The sequence below is a fragment of the Cydia amplana genome, chromosome 21 (assembly GCF_948474715.1).
Source record: "Cydia amplana chromosome 21, ilCydAmpl1.1, whole genome shotgun sequence".
In the NCBI taxonomy this organism is placed as follows: domain Eukaryota; kingdom Metazoa; phylum Arthropoda; class Insecta; order Lepidoptera; family Tortricidae; genus Cydia; species Cydia amplana.
In genome coordinates this window covers 1,021,733-1,032,466 of record NC_086089.1, presented here as the reverse complement: position 1 = coordinate 1,032,466, position 10,734 = coordinate 1,021,733, and the positions used below count along the sequence as shown (strand labels likewise).

Below are 10,734 nucleotides of genomic sequence, written 5' to 3'. Positions count from 1 at the left end.
TAAAATAAATTATTTTACACCATGCATGAAATAAAGCGCCAAAAGATTAATAGAGAAACGTAGACAGCAGTTACTATAGTTACAACAAGTTTACACAAAATAAGCAACAACGGTTGCACTCCGGGAGTGCCGATAGAAGTGAAAACTCACCTCACTATGTTACCGACGCCCGGTAACACGATACATACGTTTAGCGGAGGAATTCTATTTATTTATTATATATTATTATCATTCTCAAATAAGATCACACTTTTTCATTGACATGTTTAGTTACATACTGCCATGACAACGTCAAATTATTTGAACATAGGTAAAGAGTCTTGAAAAGGAGTCCGCAACATAAATGTCAAATAACATTGAGTTTTTCTTTATTGATTTAAATGCCATTTAAATGATGAGTGGCCACCTTACGGGGCTTACGGTCACGTGATCGCCTTACGCTGTCTCGAGTTTATCATTTTTTCCCCACCTCAAAAAGTGCCCAGCGCCGCTAAAGAAGTTTTTACTTCAAAAACAAGGTAAAAATTATCATATCACAAAAGCGATCTTATCCCAAGAAGGACTACTAGGTTTACTGTTTTACTGGCTCACATGAGACGCTATGCTCGCCAAGCATCAGAATAATGTCCAAGAATCCTCATAATTCCCGTAAACCGTCCCCGGTGGCAGTCTCCCCCCGAGCGCCGACCGGGACGGACGCGTCGCGCTCGATCCAACAAGTGTCACCCTTGTAAACCCCCCATACCGAACTAAATCGGTTCGAGACCCCTTTAGTGACGTGTAAAGCTTGGATTTTTTAACTCGGTAAGATGCTTTAAATCAATATTGTTGAACGCGTGGATTGTAACCTGTTGCTGCCGCTGCCCCGTCGGTTCGGGACAATTTTGACATTTCCAATATACTCAAGGATAACTATAGTAATTTTGATAATTTATTTAGTATTTATTGATAAAAATATCTTCTGTTAAGATAATATCGATTTTAAGACTCCAACGCCGGATTAATCTTAGTTTTGCGCCGACGATTTGAAATATATTAGGCATGTAATTTGTTTACAATATTATCGCGGTTTTAATAAATTGAATATTCTTTCAGTATGTTATTTGTTTATTTTTAATAATAGTAAATGTTTATTGTTCAAAACATGCTATATATGAAGTTGGAGCCCTGGAAACTGCGTTAGTTTACTCTGTGTTGTATCCCCAGTACTTATTTTACTAGCCTATCGTGTATTTATGATTCTTATATTCTTGTAAACTGAATATGAGAAGGTTTATAAGTAGGTAAAGGTATACTTTGGCAGCAATACCAAACAAAGTCGTAATATTTATATATGTTATTAGAGGATATTATATTCTACTTAATTGCTACAAAATCATGCAAATAGATTTCTAGCAACAGGCCACATAAGCTAACCAATGTAAATTGAAGCGCAATCGTTAAAATATGCATTACTTGCATTTATTAAAATCAATTTTATAAATTACTCTACTGCAATTAATTGAGTTACTAAAATGCCTTCTTTGTTTCCAGGTTCAGTTAATAAATCTCTTCAATTTTCACAAACACATTTCACAAATAATATAATAAGGGCTATATAAAACCTCACAGCTGAAAACAAATCAAATGATACCCTCTTGATAACCAAATCTGTAGCGCGCCAAAACAGCAGACAGTATGTATCTGTGTATAAGACATTCAAAAAATATTTCCTTTTTAATCTTCGTCAAGTAAACACGACGAGATTGTTTGTTAACTCATATGGAAATTTAATAATACTTTTTATGAATATTTGTATATTACAATTGAAAAGCACGGGGGGGGGGGGGTCGAAACGGGGAATTATTCACAGGTCACATCTTTATACATATTTCACTTCAGTTTTCGATAAATCGAGCGTACATTGATATGCAATCACAGTACGCAATACATTTCCAATAACCATCGCTAACGATATAAGTTATAACATTTGTACATATAGGGAGCCGAAGCCGTGTTGCATACGAATCTAAATACAGTGCCAACCACTTAAATAGCCTCACCTATATATTGTGAGTATTATAATTATACGTGATTATTTTTATCAATATATCTTAAATTTGAATTGTACGCCCTGACGTTTATCGAACGACACATTAACAAGTCCGAATTTGTCTGCGCGCGAAACGTTGTGGACGCAAGAGCTAATACGGGCCGTCCACATGAATAGCCTCAGTGTAACATAATCGTCCAAACTGTGCATTTAAGTTTCGCTTTCAAATTTATTTTATTATGATTAGATAATACAGATGGCATTCTATTAAGAAAAAACTTACAAGTTTAGAAATTGAAAAGGTTAATTTTTATTTAACTCTAAAATTATCCCATCGTGAGATAGCTCAAAAAATAGGTCGCAGCCCTAAAGTTATTAATAATTATGTTAAAAATAAGGAAAATTACGGCCACCAGTATAAAGGACGCACAAAATTTGCCACTACGGATCGTGAACGTCGACTTATTTTACGCACTGCTTCAAATTCCACCAAGACCGCCAGGCAAATAGCTAGTGAAATAAATACTAGAGCACCTCTCTCTACAGTTCGACGGATTATTAGAACATCATCCCACCTCAAACGAAAAAAAATCATGAGTAAACCTCCTTTGCGCGAACAACATGTGGCGGGTCGACTGTCTTTGGCTAAAAAGTACATGTGCTGGAAAACCGAGTGGCGAAATGTGATTTTTAGTGATGAGAAAAAGTTTAATCTAGATGGTCCAGATGGATTTAAATATTATTTTCATGACCTAAGGAAAGAACCGAAAGTACTATCACGTCATCATTCAACTCTCGGATCGGTGATGGTTTGGGGAGCAATTTCTTACTATGGTACTGTTGATTTAATTGTGGTAGACGGAAGACTAAATTCTGAAAAGTATTTAAATTTATTAAAAGAAACAAAAAGTAAGATCAGAAAAGTAATAGGTAGAAAAAAAGTGTTTTTTTAGCATGATAATGCTCCCATACACAAGTCAGCCATAGTTACAAAGTGGTTTGAAGAAAACCAGATTGAAGTTCTAGATTGGCCATCCTTGTCCCCTGATCTGAACATCATGGAAAATGCCTGGGGTTGGCTTTCTCGGCAAGTATATTACAACGGAAGACAGTTTAGTAATAAAGAAGAACTCATTCAAGCTATTTACACTGTTTGGGATTCTGTGGACGTTAATTACATACATTCTTTATATGAATCACTACCTAAACGTATTTTCGAATTAATAAGGTCTAATGGAAGGTATACGAAATATTAAACGAGAGTTTTAATAACTAAACAGTATCTTTTAGCATGTGAGGCTATTCAAGTGGAAGGGTCAATTTATTTGTTTGACGTTATTTCTTAAAACTTTGATTAGATAACAATAAATATTGTATTTACTATTACAAGGCTTCTTGTTTTATTTCATATTTAATGTTTAATATATATCTCCTTTTTATATTACTATGAGAAATATTAATTTTGTTGAGTGAGGCTATTCAAGTGGCTGGCACTGTATAATGTACCTACATATTGACTTTAAGAGCCACGTCACAAATAATCATTAATTTATAGTTGTATTTTATTTTTCTTTGTTACCAACTAATATAGTTGTGTAGACAAAAATATGGATACCTGTACGGATATGATGGTCGTTCTTGTCTACGTGACAGCGTGATAAAACGGTGTCCGTCACTTTCTTTCCCACGGTGTTAAACAGTGACAGTTATTTTATCACGTGGATAAAGATGGAATAAGCTATCCATAATAGGCTGGCTGGTGTCTGAAATAAATATTTTCATTTTCATTTTCATTTCATTTCATTTTAAAACATATTGAATAGAGTCAAATGCTAAAGATTGAACCGGCATAAGGTTTGCAACGCACATTTGGTAGAAAATCGAGTTCTAATCTAACAATGTATCATACTTTTTAAAACCTGTTATCGAACTTCAACTTAAGAAACGACATGGGGCCAACACATGTGTTCTCTCTTTAATGGGCCTCATATTTTTTGTCTCCAACTTATTGTGATTTTTCTATCTATTTAACTAGATTTTATTATGAAATTCAACATTTATCATAATCTCTATTAGTATGTGAACCGTATTCGTGAGACTATAAGTAGATGCTAAAGAGACTCTATTCTTCTAGTCTAGTTGAGACGTGGTGTCCCGTCAGATTGAAAAAGGTTCTTAAATTTTCGTTTGATCTTATAATTAAAATTCAGAGCACGTAATCGGTCGATAGAATTGGACTTACATTGGCATCAATATTATAAGTAAGGAAGACATACTCGTAGAAGAGAAAATTATACAAAACAGAAAAACATATGATGGAGAAAGTGCCACGAAATGATCTCATCTCAGCATGATGCTGGCGACTTCCAGTAGATCCAGCGCAGGCACAGACAGACATGTCTTTTTATTAAAAAAATGTGAAAAACGTTTTATAAAATTAGTTTATATTACTTATGAAAGCAAAAGAATGTAAAAGATCGTATATGATTTATAATTCTAACATATTTGCTGTGTCTGTGTCTTATTTTTCAATGGTGATTTTTAGGGTTCCGTAGCCAAATGGCAAAAAACGGAACCCTTATAGATTCGTCATGTCTGTCTGTCTGTCTGTCCGTCTGTCCGTCTGTCTGTCCGTCCGTATGTCACAGCCACTTTTCTCCGAAACTATAAGAACTATACTGTTGAAACTTGGTAAGTAGATGTATTCTGTGAACCGCATTAAGATTTTCACACAAAAATAGAAAACAAACAATACATTTTTGGGGTTCCCCATACTTCGAACTGAAACTCAAAAATTTTTTTTTCATCAAACCCATACGTGTGGGGTATCTATGGATAGGTCTTCAAAAATGATATTGAGGTTTCTAATATCATTTTTTTCTAAACTGGATAGTTTGCGCGAGAGACACTTCCAAAGTGGTAAAATGTGTGTCCCCCCCCCCCTGTAACTTCTAAAATAAGAGAATGATAAAACTAAAAAAAATATATGATGTACATTACCATGTAAACTTCCACCGAAAATTGGTTTGAACGAGATCTAGTAAGTAGTTTTTTTTTATACGTCATAAATCGCCTAAATACGGAACCCTTCATGGGCGAGTCCGACTCGCACTTGGCCGCTTTTAATAAAAAGACATGTTCAAAATCGCTTACCTTCTTTCTAATGCTAAGAAAAGCGGCCAAGTGCGAGTCGGACTCGCCCATGAACGGTTCCGTATTTAGGAGATTTATGACGTATTAAAAAAAAACTACTTACTAGATCTCGTTCAAACCAATTTTCGGTGGAAGTTTACATGGTAATGTACATATTTTTTTTAGTTTTATCATTCTCTTATTTTAGAAGTTACAGGGGGGGGGACACACATTTTACCACTTTGGAAGTGTCTCTCGCGCAAACTATTCAGTTTAGAAAAAAATGATATTAGAAACCTTAATATCATTTTTGAAGACCTATCCATAGATACCCCACACGTATGGGTTTGATGAAAAAAAATTTTTTGAGTTTCAGTTCGAAGTACGGGGAACCCCAAAAATTTATTGTTTTTTTTCTATTTTTGTGTGAAAATCTTAATGCGGTTCACAGAATACATCTACTTACCAAGTTTTAACAGTATAGTTCTTATAGTTTCGGAGAAAAGTGGCTGTGACATACGGACGGACAGACAGACGGACAGACAGACAGACATGACGAATCTATAAGGGTTCCGTTTTTTGCCATTTGGCTACGGAACCCTAAAAAACGAACTATAGTTTGTGCTACGACAACGAAACGCTTTATGTCTCTCTAACACTCTTTTATATTAGTGCGATAGAGAAACAGCGTTTCGTTGTAGCGCAAACTAGCCAAAACGCCAATCGTTTGCGTTACGATAACGAAACGCTTTCTGTCTCTCTATCACTCTTATATAATAGGGTGAAAGAAAAACAGCGTTTCGTTCTTAGCGCAAACGATTGGCACCTTGGCTAGATCCCGATTTTCCGAAGATATCATATATGGGTTTCAATTGTCATTCAATAAATACCAATATGATTTCTAAGATTCTCATAATTTTCTGACAAGTATAGGCTCGAGTGCGAGTGTCATGTATAAATGCTAACAAAATAGGCATTCTCGAGAAAAACCGAAAGTAACGATGTTGTCACCGAGCATGAAATGATTTCGTAAGGCTTTTCCGAGGTTTCCCCACAATATTTGTTAACTTTGACACCTCATTATGGTGGCACAGCCGAGTGGTTCACGCGGGTGATATGATTCTGTCAGCGCTCGATAAGATAATGCCGTTATCTTCCATTGCTTTGATGAATTTGAGTATGCGTTTGAGGTTGACATTTTGCACACGAATGTATTAAAAAGCTTTAGAATTGCTGTGATTTTTTTTTTAATGTTTTGTTCTATTTAAGATTAACTGTTATGGCTATTCGATAAAATTTGTAGTAGTTCCCGCTTGAAATAATGAAATATATAAAACTACGTGGATGTTACGCTTGATAAAAACAATTTGCTTTTATTATGTTTCGTATTCAAAACATATTAAAGTTTATACTTTCAGGAAACAGTTGTAACTTTTAGTTAACTGCACAAGAATACAGTTAACGATTGAACGAGTGTTCGAATTTCACGTTTTGTGAAATTATGCGTCGTGGAGCAATTTACCTAAGCGAAAATCCGTCAATCTAATTTTGGTCGCAAAATGACAATATTACCATTCATAAAGTGACGATACGTAATGAGTATTGTGTAAGCAATATGTTAATTAAGGCAGGGTGCGGCTTCGTGGATAATATTTCGGTATACTTCGGTTTATTACTCCCTTATATACCGGGTTTTCCCTGATATCGGATTTCCGATAATTTGAGAAAATAACAGGCGTATTCCAATTTTAGTTATTCGATCTGTTTCCGATATGATCCTTTATTTCATTTACAAGCTTTTATTTAACTTGCCCTGTTAGTATGTGAGTTTGTTAGTTAGTGTGGGTCAAATCTTGGAAGCTAAATTTGACCCACTTCCCAAATTTGCACACATATGATAGTCGGGTGACAATGCAACGATGTACCATCGAGCTGATCTGGTGATGGAGGCAGGAGATGGTCATAGGAACTCTGTAACAAAATAAAACGGAACCTAACTGTGTTTGGAGTTATTACAATTGTCGCGATGCGTACCTATTAGTTGCCTGTGGAAATAAAAGTAGACAGCGAGAAGAGCTTGTATAAAAAAGGATTTTTTTGTCAAAAAACTTATTTATGATCTAGGAGGCAAATGTTTATGTCATACCTACCCGTTTGGAACACGCGCGGCAGACGCGTTTCAACATGATAAAGATATGTAAATTATGTAAGTATTGTAAAGCTATACAAATTCTTCTTTGAATGTAAATGATAACACAAGCATAAATATGTCATGATTTATGTAAACTTATTCCTTTCGCATAATATGTATAATATTGTTTCATTAAAACTATTTAACCGAAACGGTGCAAAAAGTATGCGAGCGGAGAATTTGCATGAAATTCACCGTGGCCCGTTTTCGGGGAAAATTAAACTTTTAGGTACCGACGTCTTTAGTATTTAATTTATTCCAATTTCAAACCACTTGCAGTGCGCGGGTAGCTGTCCTGTGGGATTCTGTTGCTGTAGGTATATTAACTCGTATGGGGATAATATCCACGTTAATTTTAAAAGTGAAAGTTTAATGCCTTGGGTTAGACTTGAACTTACGGCCTCTGGATCGATACGCCAGTGCTCTGCCAACTGAGCCACCAAGACCGCATCCATAGCCAGCGAATCTTTCCACCATATGTGTCAAAGAGACCCTAGCGATATCTACCGTAAGAGCGTTACACTTCTTAAATGGCTACCGGAATTCCAAGTCATATTGGAAATTCACCAGTAATATTTATGATATGCAATAAGTGATTTCAATTTCAATTCCAATTTACTTATCAATGTATTCTAAGCTTAATAGCATCGTTCGCAGATGTTTCTGCTTATTTAAAATTAATTCACATTAATTTTGTTTTAATATAGCAGGAATAGGTAAGGGCAATACATTGCTGGTCGTGGTCGTGAAAGGGTTCTACTTAGGGGGAGGTTTTTACACTACGAGAGAGTATCCGAAGCGTGCATGTCTTAATTATTAGGTATATAAATTGTCGTGGGTACCATAAGTACCTTTCTATTAAAGTACCGAAAAGAGATTACCTGATGACCCATTAACGGCTTAACGTTAAACTGCAATAACAACATTTTCCTATAATGGGTATTATTAGTCATGTTTACTTAATAGCTTTGGGATTATTCGTGACGTCCATTATGACGTATCATATACTTAATGCAATCAACATAGTCCTGTGAATCTGTGTACAGCCGCAATCAGATATATCGGAGCTGCACAACTGCTCGCAAATATCTGAACACGCCTTTATTGTCAAGGCGCTAGTGTACGTATTCAGATATTTTTTCTTTTTTGGCCGCTCCGATATATCTGATGCCGACTGTACTTATCACAGAGTCCAGGCAGGTAACACCGAACAATAAACCGATGTTAATAACTTTAAATATAGCCCGATGATATTAATAGTCATCTGAATGAACCACTTAAACGCATTCTAACTTTATTAACCCTCAAGCTAAATATATATTGCTTTGGAATATCAACCTTAAAATCTACATCTCAAATGCTTTTCTTGTTTGTAGAAATTGTAAGATACGCGCTTGAGAAAGATGGAGAATGTAATTTCGGAGCAACGGATTTCCCAGTTAACAATTGCACTTGATTCATTCGAAATCAAGCTTTAATCCTAATGGTATAAAACTATACGCGCCTGCACATTTAGCTGGCGTATTTGTTTACACGATACCGACAAATGCGTTCAAATACCTCGTAGACGAACGAGCAAAATGACGTAAATGTGATTAGATTTGAAAGAACATACGCTTTTTTAGGGAAAAAAGTGGAAAAATAACTACTGAATCACGAGTTTGTTTAGAATAGCGTTATTTTAGGCTACGGTCCTTAATTGAAGCTATACATAGCTTTATCAAAAGAAGCAAAGGTACGAGTAGGTAATTATAATCAAAAATCCTATGAGAATAATCAAACATACATATCACCCGTTGTCATTTGCGCACCGGTTCCAGATATTTACTGGCAAATTCACTTCATGTAAAATGTACATACAGGCACCATCTGTCAAAATACCTACTGGTTAATGCAGAATTGTAATTGTACATGGTGGTTGTGAATGTTATGTGGTGTGGTTGAGTAAATTTTTAATCACCTTTGATACCGTAAAGCAATACTACTGAAAAGATCTAGAAACAGTCTGTCGTATTCGAAGTTCAAGATATTCACAAGAAACGACACGTACTAGATCCATTCTAGATACGTTATAGTTTAGATTTCAACTAGTTCTCTTTTGCAGCGCAATTCGGGCAATCAATGTCACTTTTACGATAGATCGTGTTAGATATCTATTAGATGTGAATTAGATCTCTAAGTAATATCTTGTGGAAATCGTTCAAGAGTATCTCCAGAATCGCGGAAATGTCATGACAGGTTAGATCTTAAACATATCGTTATCGTATCTTGGCGATTTCTAAAAGATATCTAATAGATGTCTATTACAAAATCCGAATCGGGCCCAGTGTCTCAGAATCAGAAAGGTAAGTATTGAAAATCAGCCATGATCTACGAAATTAAAATTTTCTTCTTCTTCTTCCTCGCGTTGTCCCGGCATTTTGCCACGGCTCATGGGAGCCTGGGGTCCGCTTGGCAACTAATCCCAGGAATTGGCGGGGGCACTAGTTTTTACGAAAGCGACTGCCATCTGACCTTCCAACCCAGACGGTAAACTAGGCTCCCGTATTGGGATTAGTCCGGTTTCCTCACGATGTTTTCCTTCACCGAAAAGCGACTGGTAAATATCAAATGATATTTCGTACATAAGTTCCGAAAAACTCATTGGTACGAGCCGGGGTTCGAACCCGCGACCTCCGGCATAGAGAAAAAAATACATAGAGTGCTCACTCCATACATCAGTTTTAGTACCAAAAAGACTATTAGCATCTAGTATCGAGTAGCGGAACTATCAGTACTGCTACTTGACAATAGATGTAGCACCAACCGGAAAGTCTTATTCTGTTGAGATAAGACTTTCCGGTCGGTGCGACATCTATTGTCAAGTAGCAGTACTGATAGTTCCGCTACTCGATGCTAGATGTAGACACTGAAATTAATAGTCTGAACTGATGTATGGAGTGAGCACTCTTGTCTTACTTATTTCTCTATGCCTCCGGATTGCAAATCGCATGCTCTTACCGCTAGGCCACCAGCGTTTTTTTACGAAATTAAAATCTGAATTTGAAATTAATTTAATTGAATTACCTATTACGAGTAGGTATTTATAAATACCTAGGAATCTCGAGTTGCATTATTATTGCTCAAATGAAGGAACTGATACCTTTATTCTCTTTTTATATGGCGCCTCATCAACAACACATTGACGTCAGTCATAAAGTTGCTCGCCGCAGGATCAAACTAGCTTATAATTGGCCTGTTTCATACGTTACCTCCCGCAGAGAGACACTTTATGCTTTACTACCTTCTATACAATGTAGTATCCTATGTCAGGTTAAAAGACACCTTAATGAAATGGTTCTAAGTCCATTTTCGACTGAATCTATTTGCCAGGTTGTGT

General features: G+C 36.0%; 1 protein-coding gene across 1 annotated transcript in view; it reads left to right on the top strand.

Moving 5' to 3' along the window:
• The first annotated feature begins 582 nt into the window (after positions 1-582).
• LOC134658041 (uncharacterized) overlaps positions 583-10,734 on the top strand; it is a 67,249-nt gene continuing 57,097 nt past the window's right edge. The window contains exon 1 of the mRNA XM_063513648.1: positions 583-804. The gene's annotated coding sequence lies outside the window, so the exon portion shown is untranslated. The remainder of the gene's footprint in view (positions 805-10,734) is intronic.